The sequence below is a fragment of the Bubalus bubalis genome, chromosome 1, assembly GCF_019923935.1.
Source record: "Bubalus bubalis isolate 160015118507 breed Murrah chromosome 1, NDDB_SH_1, whole genome shotgun sequence".
NCBI classification, from domain to species: domain Eukaryota; kingdom Metazoa; phylum Chordata; class Mammalia; order Artiodactyla; family Bovidae; genus Bubalus; species Bubalus bubalis.
In genome coordinates, this window is record NC_059157.1 from 197975587 (window position 1) to 197989456 (window position 13870).

Genomic DNA, 13870 nt, shown 5'->3' on the forward strand with positions numbered 1-13870 from the left:
AATGCAAAGAAATAGAGGAAAACAATAGAATGGTAAAGACTAAAGTTCTCTTCAAGAAAATTAGAGATACCAAGGGAACATTTCATGCAAAGATGGGCACAATAAAGGACAGAAAAGGTATGGACCTAACAGAAGCTGAAGCTACTAAGAAGAGGTGGCAAGAACACACAGAAGAACTATACAAAAAAAGATCTTCATGACCCAGATAACCATGATATCCAGATAACCAGATAATTCACTTAGAGCCAGACATCCTGGAATGTGAAGTCAAGTGGGTCTTAGGAAGCATCACTATGAACAAAGCTAGTGGAGGTGATGGAATTCCAGTTGAGCTATTTCCAGTCCTAAAAGATGATGTTGTGAAAGTGTTGCAATCAACATGCCAGCAAATTTGGAAAACTCAGCAATGGCCACAGGATTGGAAAAGGTCCGTTTTCATTCCAATTCTGAAGAAGGGCAATGCCAAAGAATGTTCAAACTGCTGCACAATTGCACTCATCTCACATGCTAGCAAAATAATGCTAAAAATTCTTCAAGCCAGGCTTCAACAGTACATGAACTGTCAAATTCCAGATGTTCCAGCTGGATTTAGAAAAGGCAGAGGACCCAGAAATCAAATTGCCAACATCCATTGGATCATAGAAAATTCAAGAGAATTCCAGAAAAATGTCTACTTCTGCTTCATTTATTACACCAAAGCCTTTGACTGTGTAGATCACAACCAACTGTGGAAAATTCTTCAAGAGATAGGAATACCAGACCACCTGATCTGCCTCCTCAGAAATCTGTATGCAGGTCAGGAGGCAACAGTTAGAAATGGACATGAAACAACAGACTGGTTCCAAATTGGGAAAGGAGTACGTCAAAGCTGTATATTGTCACCCTGCTTATTTAACTTAAATGCAGAGTACATCATGCAAAATGCTGGGCTGGATGAAGCACAAGCTGGAATCAAGATTGCTGGGAGAAATATCAATAAACTCAGATATACAGATGACACAACCCTTATAGAAGAAAGTGAAGAGGAACTAAAGACCTTCTTGATACAAATGAAAAGAGAGAGTGAAAAAGTTGACTTAAAACTCAACATTCAAACAACTAAGATCATGGCATCTGGTTCCATTCAGATCAGATCAGATCAGATCAGTTGCTTAGTCATGTCCGACTCTTTGCGACCCCATGAATCGCAGCACGCCAGACCTCCCTGTCCATCACCAACGCCCGGAGTTCACTCAGACTCATGTCCATCAAGTCAGTGATGCCATCCAGCCATCTCATCCTCTATCATCCCTTTCTCCTTTTGCCCCCAATCCCTCCCAGCATCAGAGTCTTTTCCTTTGAGTCAACTCTTCGCATGAGGTGGCCAAAGTACTGGAGTTTCAGCTTTAGCATCATTCCTTCCAAAGAGATCCCAGGGCTGATCTCCTTCAGAATGGACTGGTTGGATCTCCATGCAGTCCAAGGGACTCTCAAGAGTCTTCTCCAACACCACAGTTCAAAAGCATCAATTCTTTGGTGCTTAGCCTTCTTCACAGTCCAACTCTCACATCCATACATGACCACAGGAAAAACCATAGCCTTGACTAGACGAACCTTTGTTGGCAAAGTAATATCTCTGCTTTTGAATATGCTATCTAGGTTGATCATAACTTTCCTGGTCCCATTACTTCATGGCAAATTGATGGGGAAACAATGGAAACAGTCAGAGAGTTTATTTTCTTGGGCTCCAAAATCACTGCAAATGGTGATTGCAGCCATGAAATTAAAAGACGCTTTCTCCTTGGAAGAAAAGTTGTGACCAACATAGACAGTGTATTAAAAAGCAGAGACATTACTTTGCTGACAAAGGTCCATCTAGTCAAAGCTATGGTTTCTCCAGTAGTCATGTATGGATGTGAGAGTTGGACTATAAAGAAAGCTGAGCACCAAAGAATTGATACTTTTGAACTGTGGTGTTGGAGAAGACTCTTGAGAGTCCCTTGGACTGCAAGGTGATCTAACCAGTCTATCCTAAAGGAGATCAGTCCTGAATATTCATTGGAAGGACTGATGCTAAGCTGAATCTCCAACACTTTGGCCACCTGATGCGAAGAACTGACTCATTAGAAGAGACCCTGATCCTGGGAAAGATTGAAAGTAGGAGGAGAAGGGAACAAAAGGAGATGAGATGGTTGGATGGCATCACCTACTTGATGGACGTGAGTTTGAGTAAGCTCCAGGAGTTGGTGATGGATAGGGAAGCCTGGCGTGATGCCGTGCGTGAGGTCGCAAAGAGTTGGACATGACTGAGTGACTGAACTGACTGATTATAAGGAAGGAAAAGAGCCCAAAAAATACAGGAGACTCTACATAGCAGATCTTGCTGACTCTCATGATGCAAGGTTTCCAGTTTTGGGTGAATGCTTCTGCCCCACCCCATCTCACACAAAATAAAAAATTAATACTCACATGCCCGGCCCAGGGAACTCACTTCAGCTTTCTCTATGAAACTGTCTCCTAGCCTCTCCACACCGTCCGAGCTGAGTAACTAACAAATGCCTTCAATAGCACATTTATCCTTCCCAGTCAAAAGCACAAGTATCTTGATTGGTTGACAAGCTTGAGTCTGTGCTCTCTAGGGTGATGTCACTGCTGGGTTGGAGTGCTACCAGAGTCGGTTGTTATAATTAATTTATTTACTTAGTTGCTGAGGGGGCCTTTTGAAATAATATGCAAATGTCATTTAAAACTTACAGCAATATTTTGAGCCAAGAGCACAGCCTTTTTAACAGGAATGCAGGGAAGCCTTAAACACCTGAAGTTAAGCTCTTTGTGGCTGATGACTTGGTTCTCAGTGGGGTTATATTTGTATATTCCAGAAAGTTGGTTATTCCAGGAATGCTTTTGCTCAGAAAGCAGGGCGGCTGGGTAGGATATCGAAGATTTCTTCACTTTCTTCCAGCTGTGTGACTATTGGGAGATTCTGTGTAAATGGCTCAGGCACAATCTCCATTTTATAATGTATGTCCAGTTTCCATCATAGACTCTTAGTGCTGAAAAATATCTGCTGCTGCTGTTAAGTCACTTCAGTCGTGTCCGACTCTGTGCGACCCCATAGACAGCAGCCCACCAGGATCCCCCGTCCCTGGGATCCTCCAGGCAAGAACACTGGAGTGGGTTGCCATTTCCTTCTCCAATGCATGAAAGTGAAAAGTGAAAGTGAAGTCGCTCAGTCGTGTCTGACTCTTAGCGACCCCATGGACTGCAGCCTACCAGGCTCCTCTGTCCATGGGATTCTCCAGGCAAGAGTATTGGAGTGGGGTGCCATTGCCGTTTCTAGGGAATGTTTAATCCAGCCCTTCCTTCCATGAATACATAGAAATTTGTCCAGGTTCACACAGAGAATAAGCCGCAGACTCTGGATTACAATTCAATCTCCATCACACCTGTGGCCAACTCAGAACCAGGCGCACTGAATTCAGTCTTAAGCGGCAAGAGAGGGATAAATTAGGGGTTTGGGATCAAAATATACACTCTGGTATATATAAAATAGATCATCAAAAAGGACCTACAGTATGGCACAGGGAACTCTACTCAATGTTTTATGATAACCTATAACGGAAGTGAATGTAAAAAAGGAATATATCTATTTATGTATATATGTATAATTGAAGAGCTTTCATGTACATCTGAAACAACACAATTTTAAATCAATCATACTTCAATAAACATTAAACAAAATAAAATACTAAAAAATTTAGTTCTAACTTAAGACAAACTTTCAGAGACTTCCTCCAAGCCCTTTCCAACCTCCTCAACGCATTCATTCAAGGGGCATTCACAATGACGTCCATCCTCCAAGCATTGCAAAGTTGCCCGAGGCACCTATGCCCCAAACCATCTGGATGAACAGCCTTCTGAACACATAAAGGAACACAAGTCCTAATGGAAAGTCCTGCAGGCAGTGAGAATTCTCTGTTTGGGAATCCAGCCCCGCCTCCTCTCTGCTGCTGCTACTGCTGCTAAGTCACTTCAGTCGTGTCCGACTCTGTGTGACCCCATAGACGTCAGCCCACCAGTCTCCCCAGTCCCTGGGATCCTCCAGGCAAGAACACTGGAGTGGGTTGCCATTTCCTTCTCCAATGCATGACAGTGAAAAAGTGAAAGTGAAGTCGCTCAGTCGTGTCTGACTCTTAGCGACCCCATGGACTGCAGCCTACCAGGCTCCTCTGTCCATGGGATTTTCCAGGCAAGAACACTGGAGTGGGGTGCCATTGCCTTCTCCGGCCTCCTCTCTATGGACAGCCAAGACCTACATTTCCGCCTGCCCCATTCTTGCGTATTAGCAGAACACTCTGTCAAGAGCTCTCTCCAGCTTGGTACACACACACTCTCGAGCATCATCTCATATTTGCTAAAGCCTCTTTTAGAGACAGTTTCACCCCTGTAAATTGGGACACAGTGCAAGGCACATCCACGGGGTGAAACCCAGCTGCATCCGAGGAACGGTTGTCCCTGTGGTCTCCCCCACCCACGTGTCCTACCCTAGGCCACCATCCCCTGCCAGGTCTTGGATAGTGTTTGGGGAGAGTTGGGTGCTAAACTGATGGCATCTGGATCATATCAGATTTTCAAATGTCAGACTAAACGTATTTTCTAGTCTTTTCCGAAGGGCTAAGATTGGACTGCTCATAAATTTGTCTCCTCTCTCTCTGCATGGATTTTACTCTGTAGATATTCACAGATCAGCTGTTTCCAATGCCTTCCTATCTCAAATGGCAGATAAAAATGGAAAAACTGAGGCTCAGCCAGGATGCCAAGAAGACACGAGCTGCGGGCATGTGACCCATTGTTTGGGTGTTCAAAATGACAGTAACGCTGCCTGGAGTCTATTTCACATAAGCCTCCCTGCCATCTCCAGCTCTGATCCACATAGCCTCCCTGCCGTCTCCGGCTCTGATCCACATAGCCACCCTGCCGTCTCCGGCTCTGATCCACATAGCCACCCTGCCGTCTCCGGCTCTGATCCACATAGCCTCCCTGCCGTCTCCGGCTCTGATCCACATAGCCTCCCTGCCGTCTCCGGCTCTGATCCACATAGCCACCCTGCCGTCTCCGGCTCTGATCCACATAGCCACCCTGCCGTCTCCGGCTCTGATCCACATAGCCTCCCTGCTGTCTCCAGCTCTGATCCAGCCTACAGAAGGGAAAGAGAAGCTTTAAAAAAATGATAATTAACAATGAGGTCACAGCCCAGAACATCCCAGCCTTCCTGGGCCCAGACAAACAAAAACAATCTTAGTGGCAACAGAAGCCGTGTGGGTCCTTTGAGTCAAGGGATCATGGCTGGTAGAGCCAAGCAGGATGAAACTCACAAATAGGGGAGTTCACTTAAGAATCATGGCTTAGACCTGAAGAATCTCAACACCAGTCCCAGACTGTCTTCTATCCTAGGTTCTAAACTCTAGCAACTCAAGCAGTGTCCAGCACACAGCAAGCAGTCAATAACCCACAACTACCTTCTCTGCTGGGCTGTGATTCCAGAGCCCAACACAGCACTTGGAATATCATAAGTATTCAGTAATTGTTGACAGACTGATTGCATTCATAGAAAATAACTGAGTGTACAGACTCACTGAAGGAAAGAAAGAAGGGAGGAAGGCAGGAAGGGAGAGAAGGATATTATTAAATCTCTGCCTAAAGCTAACAAGTCAAAAAGTTGGACTCCATTTCTCACAAGTCAATCCCTTCAGCTGTTGGACACTTTGCTCTCAATATTATAAAGTCGTCCCATTGATGGAGCCAAAATCTGCCATGTTGTAACTCCCTCTTGGCAGGTCTAGTTTTCTCATCTATGTCTTCCTGGCTCTTTCTAGAGGGTCCTTCCCAGAAGGAAGCAGACCTTCTGCATTCTCTATCTGTTAGTGTTGGAAGCTAGCAGGAAACCACAGGGGTTTAGCCGCAGAATCACAGGAAGGGAGAGTCTGAAGAAATCAACAAGTCTGTTTCGTCTAAGAATTCATTTGCTCTGGTTTCCCCAGGCATCTGTGGAATGATGTCTTTAAAAAGACCTAGGCCCGCCATCCTCGTTACCAATGCCAAGAGCAAGCCTTCCTATACCAAGATGGCGGCCACAGAGCGATGAGGCCCATGGACGCTTTGGTGACCTCATCACATGTCAATTAGGCTGGCCCACATTTCCCAGAATGATCTTTCTTGCATGTTTTCAGCAAGGTTGGTTACACTGTTTGCCTCAGTTCAGATATCAGAAAGGATTCCCTAGACTCCACAGAATATACTCGTGTTCAGTTCAGTTCGGTTCAGTTCAGTCGCTCAGTTGTGTCCGACTCTCTGTGACCCCATGGACTGCAGCACACCAGGCCTCCCTGTCCATCACCAACCTCCGGAGCTTGCTCATACTCATGCCCATTGAGTCGGTGATGCCATCCAGCCATCTCATCCTCTGTCATCCCCTTCTCCTCCTGCCTCACGTTAAGGCTTTTACTTAGAGCCAGAAGATCCAATGCAAGGAAAGAAAGAGAATGCAGGGCAACAGTGTGCTCTGAGACACAGGATCTGTGCACCGGGGCCCAGCCTTTGTCCACACGGACCGCACCTAATCTCTGGATTGAACTGCCAAGACCTGTGTGAGGAAACTTGGATTCAGGAGAACTCACTGAAAGGGGCCGGGGACTATGCCAGCCAGGCTTCTCGAAACTGGTAAGGCCGTTGCAATCCACCAGCAAAGAAGAGATCCCTGAGGCTTGCCAGGAGAGTTTCAGACCTCAGACAGGGCATCACACACCTCATTGCCTTCACCTTGGTCATAAGTCAAAAACCAGATGTTCAGTGTCCCCAGAAGCGAAGGCAGGGCTGTTCTGATCTCTCCGCAGCAGGGCACAGGGGAGATTTTTGGACAGAAGGGAAGAAGCAGACATGTAGGACATGCAAGTTGTTACTGATCTGCTGACTCGTCTGCCCAAAGTGGTAGGATTTTCCCTGAATCCTCCTTCAGCACCTCTGCTCTGATTTCTGGGCCAGGAGTCGGTGTTTAGATTCATGACAAAGGGCCCGGCTTCTGCAGGATACCCATACCACCCACGTAGAGACAGCAGACGTCAGTGCCTCTGTGTGGGGGTCCAGCTCATGCTTATGGGTTCCAGCTTGTTCTTGATTTCCCCCCTGCTTGGTATCATCTTTCCTTCATAGCTGCCTGTCCTGACTTCAAGCTTCAGCATCAGATGTGAAGACAGCAGCCTTGCGGAGACCACTTGCAGCTCCCGCAACTATGTGAGGTCATATCTGAGACAAATCCTGTGTTTCCCGTTTTTGCCTCTCGGTGGATCTGTTTCCCCGGCTGACTCCTGACCGCTGGCTGACGGGTGCTCTGCCATTCCCTGGGAGCACAGTCCTCGTCCTCCCCTCTCCCTCTGTGTTGCAGGAAAATGCCACGTGGCGGCCAATTCCCTGGGCTCTGCCTCCACACACAGGACCACTCGACTTGCGAGTGCCTCTGATGATCTCTGGTCGGCGTGCAGGTGGGAGGCTGGGTGGGCAGCCGTGTTCTCAGGGATGGAGGAGGCTGACCGTCTACGCAGACGAGCAGGTCCCAGGCAAAGAGCCCAGGAGGCTCAACTAATTTCTCACAAGAGGAAAAATGCCAGTGACGAGAAACGGCGGGAGAAGTCCACTAGCCACAAGGAGTGGTGATCCTTAGGTCTCTCAGAAGCCTCAAGGCAGGAGAGCAAAATGAGCCCACGGCACAGACACGAGGGCGCCTCGCCACGTGGGTGTCGGGACAGACACCTAGCCCACTGCACCCCAGGAGGCTCGGCGTGTGAGGGAGATGATGACATGCTTTCTCCAGGCCCACACCCAGCAGCTGGGATCTCAGGCACCTTCCACCCGAGAGGCTGCAGACCTCGGGGCTGCCGCTGGCCTGCTGCCATGTTTCGTTCGGCCTTAACAGTATAGTTAGAAGTTTTTTAATTCGTTGCCAGTTTTTACTAATTTGTGATTTCACATTTTAAAAAAAATCTGCATTTCCCACTTTTCTTGAAAAACAATCAGGAGATTTGGCAAGTCTAGTTAGTATCTTCCAGCATGGCAAAAATTGGCCATAGCTGAGAAACAGCTGTTCTTGTTAGACAGAAAGAGATACTCCCGGCTTCTGTGGCCTCTCTCAGCCTACTGCCCTGGCTTATGTGACCTGCCCGCTCCTGGGGGCCCCTGAGTTCACAGGCCCCCACCCTTCCATCTGCAGCCCATCCCCACCGTAGGGGGCACCCCAGTTGCCAGTGTCCGCACCTCTTTGCCTGAGGACGGTCTTTGGGGGTCAGTGCCTCTGTCTGCTCCCCAGCAGGCTGTGAGTGCCCCTCCACAGCTGTGCTCCGCTGACAGGCTTGGTGCATACACACCCCAGCTCCCCCTTCCTTGGCTGCCATCACTCTGAGGCAGGCTGCCCTCTGACCCCCAGATATCCCCCAAGATGTTATGCCCCAGGTACCCACAGGAGTAGCTGCCCTGATTACATGCCTTTCAAAGCCTGCCCACCTTCCTTCTCTTCCCCTCTCCCCTCCCTGAATACACCAGCTGTTCAGTTTTTTGTGTGCAGTAAGGAGACCTCATATGAGCGTTGTTCTACTAAGCCGCTGTGAATCCTGGCTTAGAGAATACAGAACCACTCACTGCTCTCTGGCCTTCTGGTCAACCAATAAATAGATAACCTTGCTTTAACATACTTATGTTCAAAGACACCTTATTTAATATATATTGTGGATTCATGAACATTAAACCCACTGGAGCTCGCGCGGGAATGAAGCTCACCTGACTCTTGAGTCTCCCCCATAAGGCTCATCGCGGCCTTCTGAGCTTAGGACGCTAGCAGCGCTTCAGGACTAGGCTTGGGGCCATTTTAAACAGCAAAATCGCCAACACAAAACACGAAAAGGCGTAAACACAGCACTAAATAGAAAAAGTCAACATTTGTGCCCTTCTGTGCGTGTCTGCAAATGATTCTGAGGTTACAGATCAAGCGCAGCCAAGTAGGCGAAATCACAAAAACAGAATCCATCAGGACACCCCCGCGCCCGCTTCTAGGGGACCCTGAATGAAGACATCTCAGAGGTATTTTCCTCCTCAAGTAAATTAGGGGCAACTAAAAACCCTGGAGGAAACGCAGCACAGTAGTTTCAGGACTTGCCATCAGGTAACAGGGAGGTGACCCATGAGAGAGGGAAACCAACGAGGTGAGTCCTGGGATTTCCCCAGCGTGTTGCCTGGAGACCGTTTCCAGGCTGCAGCGCAGGAGGGTGGAGCTTCTCCGGGTGGAACTGGGGGTGGCCGTGATCTGAGGAGATGGAGCTGGGAGACCCGGAGGCAGGGAGACCCTGGGGGCAGAGCACTGGAAGCAGAGAGCTGTGAGCAGAGGGTTCTGGGGACCAGCAAGGATCAGAACCTGCCTGTGGCGAAGCTCACCAAGGCCAGGGAAAGGAGCGCCTGGAGGAGCTGAGGGCGGAATTCCCAGCACTCACACAGGATGGGCAGCAGACCCGCTCCAGAGAGGAGACCCTCGACATGCACGGGACACTGGGAGGGGGACTCAGGTCTTGTCTCAGCAGTGGAGACGCTGACCCTCAGTTAAACACTGCTCCAAGGCCAGACCTTCTGGGGAAAGCTCAACAATATAGAAATACAAAAGTATCTGGTATCCAACAAGATAAAATTCACAGCATCTGGCATCAAATTAAAAATGACGAGGCATGCAAAGAATCGGTAAAATATGACCCATGACGAGGAGGAAAATGAACAGAAACACATAAAGAATATCGAGTACTGAGAAGCGCCCCCAGAGATATGGAGAAAGCAGGGGCAGCAAAGCCACACGTGGATGGGTCTCCCTGAACGGGCAACTGTGGGCTCGACACCCAAGTGGAGAAATGAGCCCTATGGCTGGACCTCTGCGAAAAGAGCCCTCAAGCAGAGCGGAGGGTAAAGGTAAAGGCCCTGCTGTAGGGTGAGGCTGGCCAGCCTGAGGCTGGTGTTACTAGGGGGGGGAGGGGAGGCGCTCTGCCCGAGGGTGGAGACCCCGCACCCTTAGGTCTCTGAGAGCCCCTGGGAAGGGGAACTCTCTCTCTCTCTCATCATCACCAACCCCAAGAGGTCCCTACATTCTAAACCACATCTCCCAGGGGCTTCCCTGGTGGCCCAGTGGTTACGATTTCGCCTCCACTCCAGAGGGATGTAGGGGTTCAGTGCCTGGGCAGAGAGCTCAGATCCCACATGCCTTGGTGCCAAAAAACAGAAGCACAGAAGCACTACTGTAGCAAGTTCAATAAAGACTTTAAAATGGTCCACATCAAAAATAAATAAATAAATAAATAAAAACCACATCTCCCAGAATGCCTGCCTCTTGAACCTGGAAGTCACGCAACTCCCACCCCCAGGACATCCTGATGTGGGATTTGGAAAATATGGTCCAATCTTTCAATTCCTATGAGCTGCCCGCTGGGAGCTGGTTTGTTGCGAACAGTTGTTTAGGACCCAACTCATTCACCTCTGACTCTGAGTGGCTTCAGGGAAAACAAATATGAGCACAGATACACACACATACACACACACACACACACACCCCAAGAAGCAGCACCAGAGTCCAAAGGAAAAACATCTTTTTCCATGAGATGTTTTATGCTCACAATCTAAGATCAAAATCAAATCAGGAAAAAAAAAAAAAAAAAAAAGAGCAATCCATTTCAGGAACCTGCCCCACCCTAGTTCCTCCTGCAGTTATCAAGAGTCACTTCTCATGATGGCCACTTACCCTCCATCAATCCGGTCCACCAGATGCCTGAACTCTGAGCTTGCCAACTCCCCTGCTCTCTCTTGTCTCCATCGGTTCAGTTCAGTTGTTCAGTCGTGTCTGACTCTTTGCGACCCCATGGACTACAGCACACCAGGCTTTCCTGTCCATCATCAGCTCCCAGAGCTTGCTCAAACTCACATCCATCAAGTCGGGGATGCCCTCCAACCATCTCATCCTCTGTTGCCCCTTCTCCTACTGCCTTCAATCTTTCCCAGCATCAGGGTCTTTTTCAATGACTCAGTTCTTCACATCAGGCAGCCAAAGTATCATATTTTAGCTTCAGCATCAGTCCTTCCAATGAATATTCAGGACTGATTTCCTTTAGGATGGACTGGTTGGATCTCCTTGCAGTCCAAGGGACTCTCAAGAGTCTTCTCCAACACCACAGTTCAAAAGCATCAATTATTCAGGGCTCAGCTTTCTTTATAGTCCAACTCTCATATCCATACATGACTAGTGGAAAAACCATAGCTTTGACAGATGACCTTTGTTGGAAAAGTAATGTCTCTGTTTTTTAATATGCTGTCTAGATTGGTCCCTGGGTTGGGAAGATCCCTGGAGAAGGGAAAGGCTACCCACTCCAGTATTCAGGCCTGGAGAATTTCATGGTCTGTAAAGTCTATGGGGTCACAAAAAGTTGGACACGACTGAGCGACTTTCACTTTCATCCAAGGAGCAAGCATCTTTTAATTACATGGCTGCAGTCACCTGCAGTGATCTGCAGTGATTTTGGAACCCAAGAAAATAGTCTGTCACTGTTTCCATTGTTTCCCCATCTATTTGCCATGAAATGATAGGAGTAGATACCATGGTCTTAATTTTTTGAGCCTTGTCTAACTCAATGAAACTATGAGCCATGGTGTGTCGGGCCACCCAAGACAGATGGGTCATGGTGAGAGTTCTGACAAAATGTGGTCCACTGGAGAAGGGAATGGCAAACCACCTCAGTATTCTTGCCTCGAGAACCCCATGAACAGTATGAAAAGGCAAAAAGATAGGATACTGAAAGAGGAACTCCCCAGGTCGGTAGGTGCCCAATATGCCCAGTTGTGGATGTGACTGGTGATACAAGCAAGGTCCGATGCTGTAAAGAGCAATACTGCATAGGAACCTGGAAAGTTAGGTCCATGAATCAAGGTAAATGGAAGTGGTAAGAGTGAACGTTGACATTTTAGGAATCAGTGAACTAAAATGGACTGGAATGGGCGAATTTAACTCAGATGACTGTTATATCTACTACCGTGGGCAAGAATCCCTTAGAAGAAATGGAGTAGCCCTCATAGTCAACAAAAGAGTCCGAAATGCAGTACTTGGGTGCAATCTCAAAAATGACAGAATGATCTCTGTTCGTTTCCAAGGCAAACCATTCAATACCACAGAAATCCAAGTCTATATCTTGACCAGTAATGCTGAAGAAGCTGAAGTTGAATGGTTCTATGAAGACCTACAAGACATTCTAGAATTAACACCGAAAAAAGATGTCTTTTTCATCATAGAGGACTGGAATGCCAAAGTAGGAAGTCAAGAGATACCTAGAGTAACAGGCAAGTTTGGCCTTGGAGTACCAAGCAAAGCAGGTCAAAGGCTAACAGAGTTTGCCAAGAGAACGCACTGGTCATAGCAAACACCCTTATCCAGCAACACAAGAGAAGACTCTACACATGGACATCCCCAGATGGTGAATACCAAAATCAGATTGATTATATTCTTGTCTTCATCACTCCCTCCAAAATCTCCAAAAGCCATATCTGCGCTGCTGGCATCTGATTTTACATCTTCAAGCCAGACCTGTCCCCTGATCTCCAGGTGGTGGCTCAGAGGTTAAAGTGTCTGCCTGCAATGCAGGAGACCCTAGTTCGATTCCAAGGTTGGGAAGATCCCCTGGAGAAGGAAATGGCAACCCACTCTAGTATTCTTGCCTGGAGAATCCCATGGACGGAGGAGCCTGGTGGGCTACGGTCCACGGGGTCGCAGAGTCGGACACGACTGGGCGACTTCACTTTCACTATCCATAGGCCTAGCTGCCCACACCTCCCTTCCCTTTAGCTGCCGAGAAGTCTTCAAGGATGCGTGTCCCCCGCTGAGCCACTGATGTTCCTCTGCCCCCTGCCTGCTCCCAGCCTTCCCATCTCCTTCGAGGGCGACTTGATTCCTCCAACTGCCTGGACCCAAAACTTGTAACCATCCTTGACTCGTATGTCTCTCACCCACAAATTCACCGACAAATCTTACGGGCTTTTCCTTAAAATACGTGCCCAAGCTGAGCACTCACCTCTGGCTCCAGAGATGCCATTGTGTCTCACTGCAGCAACACCTCAGTCGGTCTCCCTTCTTCTGCCCTGCGCGCCCACTGTCTAACTTCAGCAGCCAGAGTGGTCCAGTTAGCATCCCAGTCCATGGTGCCTGTCTTCTGCTTACAGCCCTCCAAGGGCTCCCATCTTAGAGGAAAAGCCCAAGTGCCCACAGTGCCCCCCAAGTCCTAAAAGATACCGCCCTTACCTCTCTCACCCCACTCCCACCCGCCCACTCTGTTCCAGCCTCGCGGGCCTCTGTGGGTCCTCAAAAGGCCAGGCACGCTCTCGCCTTTGCACCTGCTGCTCCTCTCCCTGCACCGAGCTGCCCAGTCCTCCTCCTTCAGCGGAGCTTCTGGGACCCCTTCCTCACTCTGGGTCGATTGCCCACCCCAGCCCCTGCTCTCCAGCCCCCTGCCTCTGTCTTCTCCTTAGCACTACCGCCATCTCTCCCACTGTAGGTCTTAATCGCGCTTGTCTGTCCCACCAGGTTATAAGTTCCACAAGGCACACATTTTGCTGTTTTATTCGCTGCGATCTCTGCTCCCAGCCCCCGGGATAGTTTCGGCAGAAGGTGGAGGCTCTTCATTACGTGTGGTTTGAATGAAGGGAGTTGACAACGGAGGGAGTGTGCCCCTCCCGTTTCAACATCCCTCTCCCTGTCCCCACCTGCTGGGTAGCCGAGGCCGGGCGGGCATTCAGGGGCTCGGGAGGAGCTTGTTATGGGAGCATCTTCACC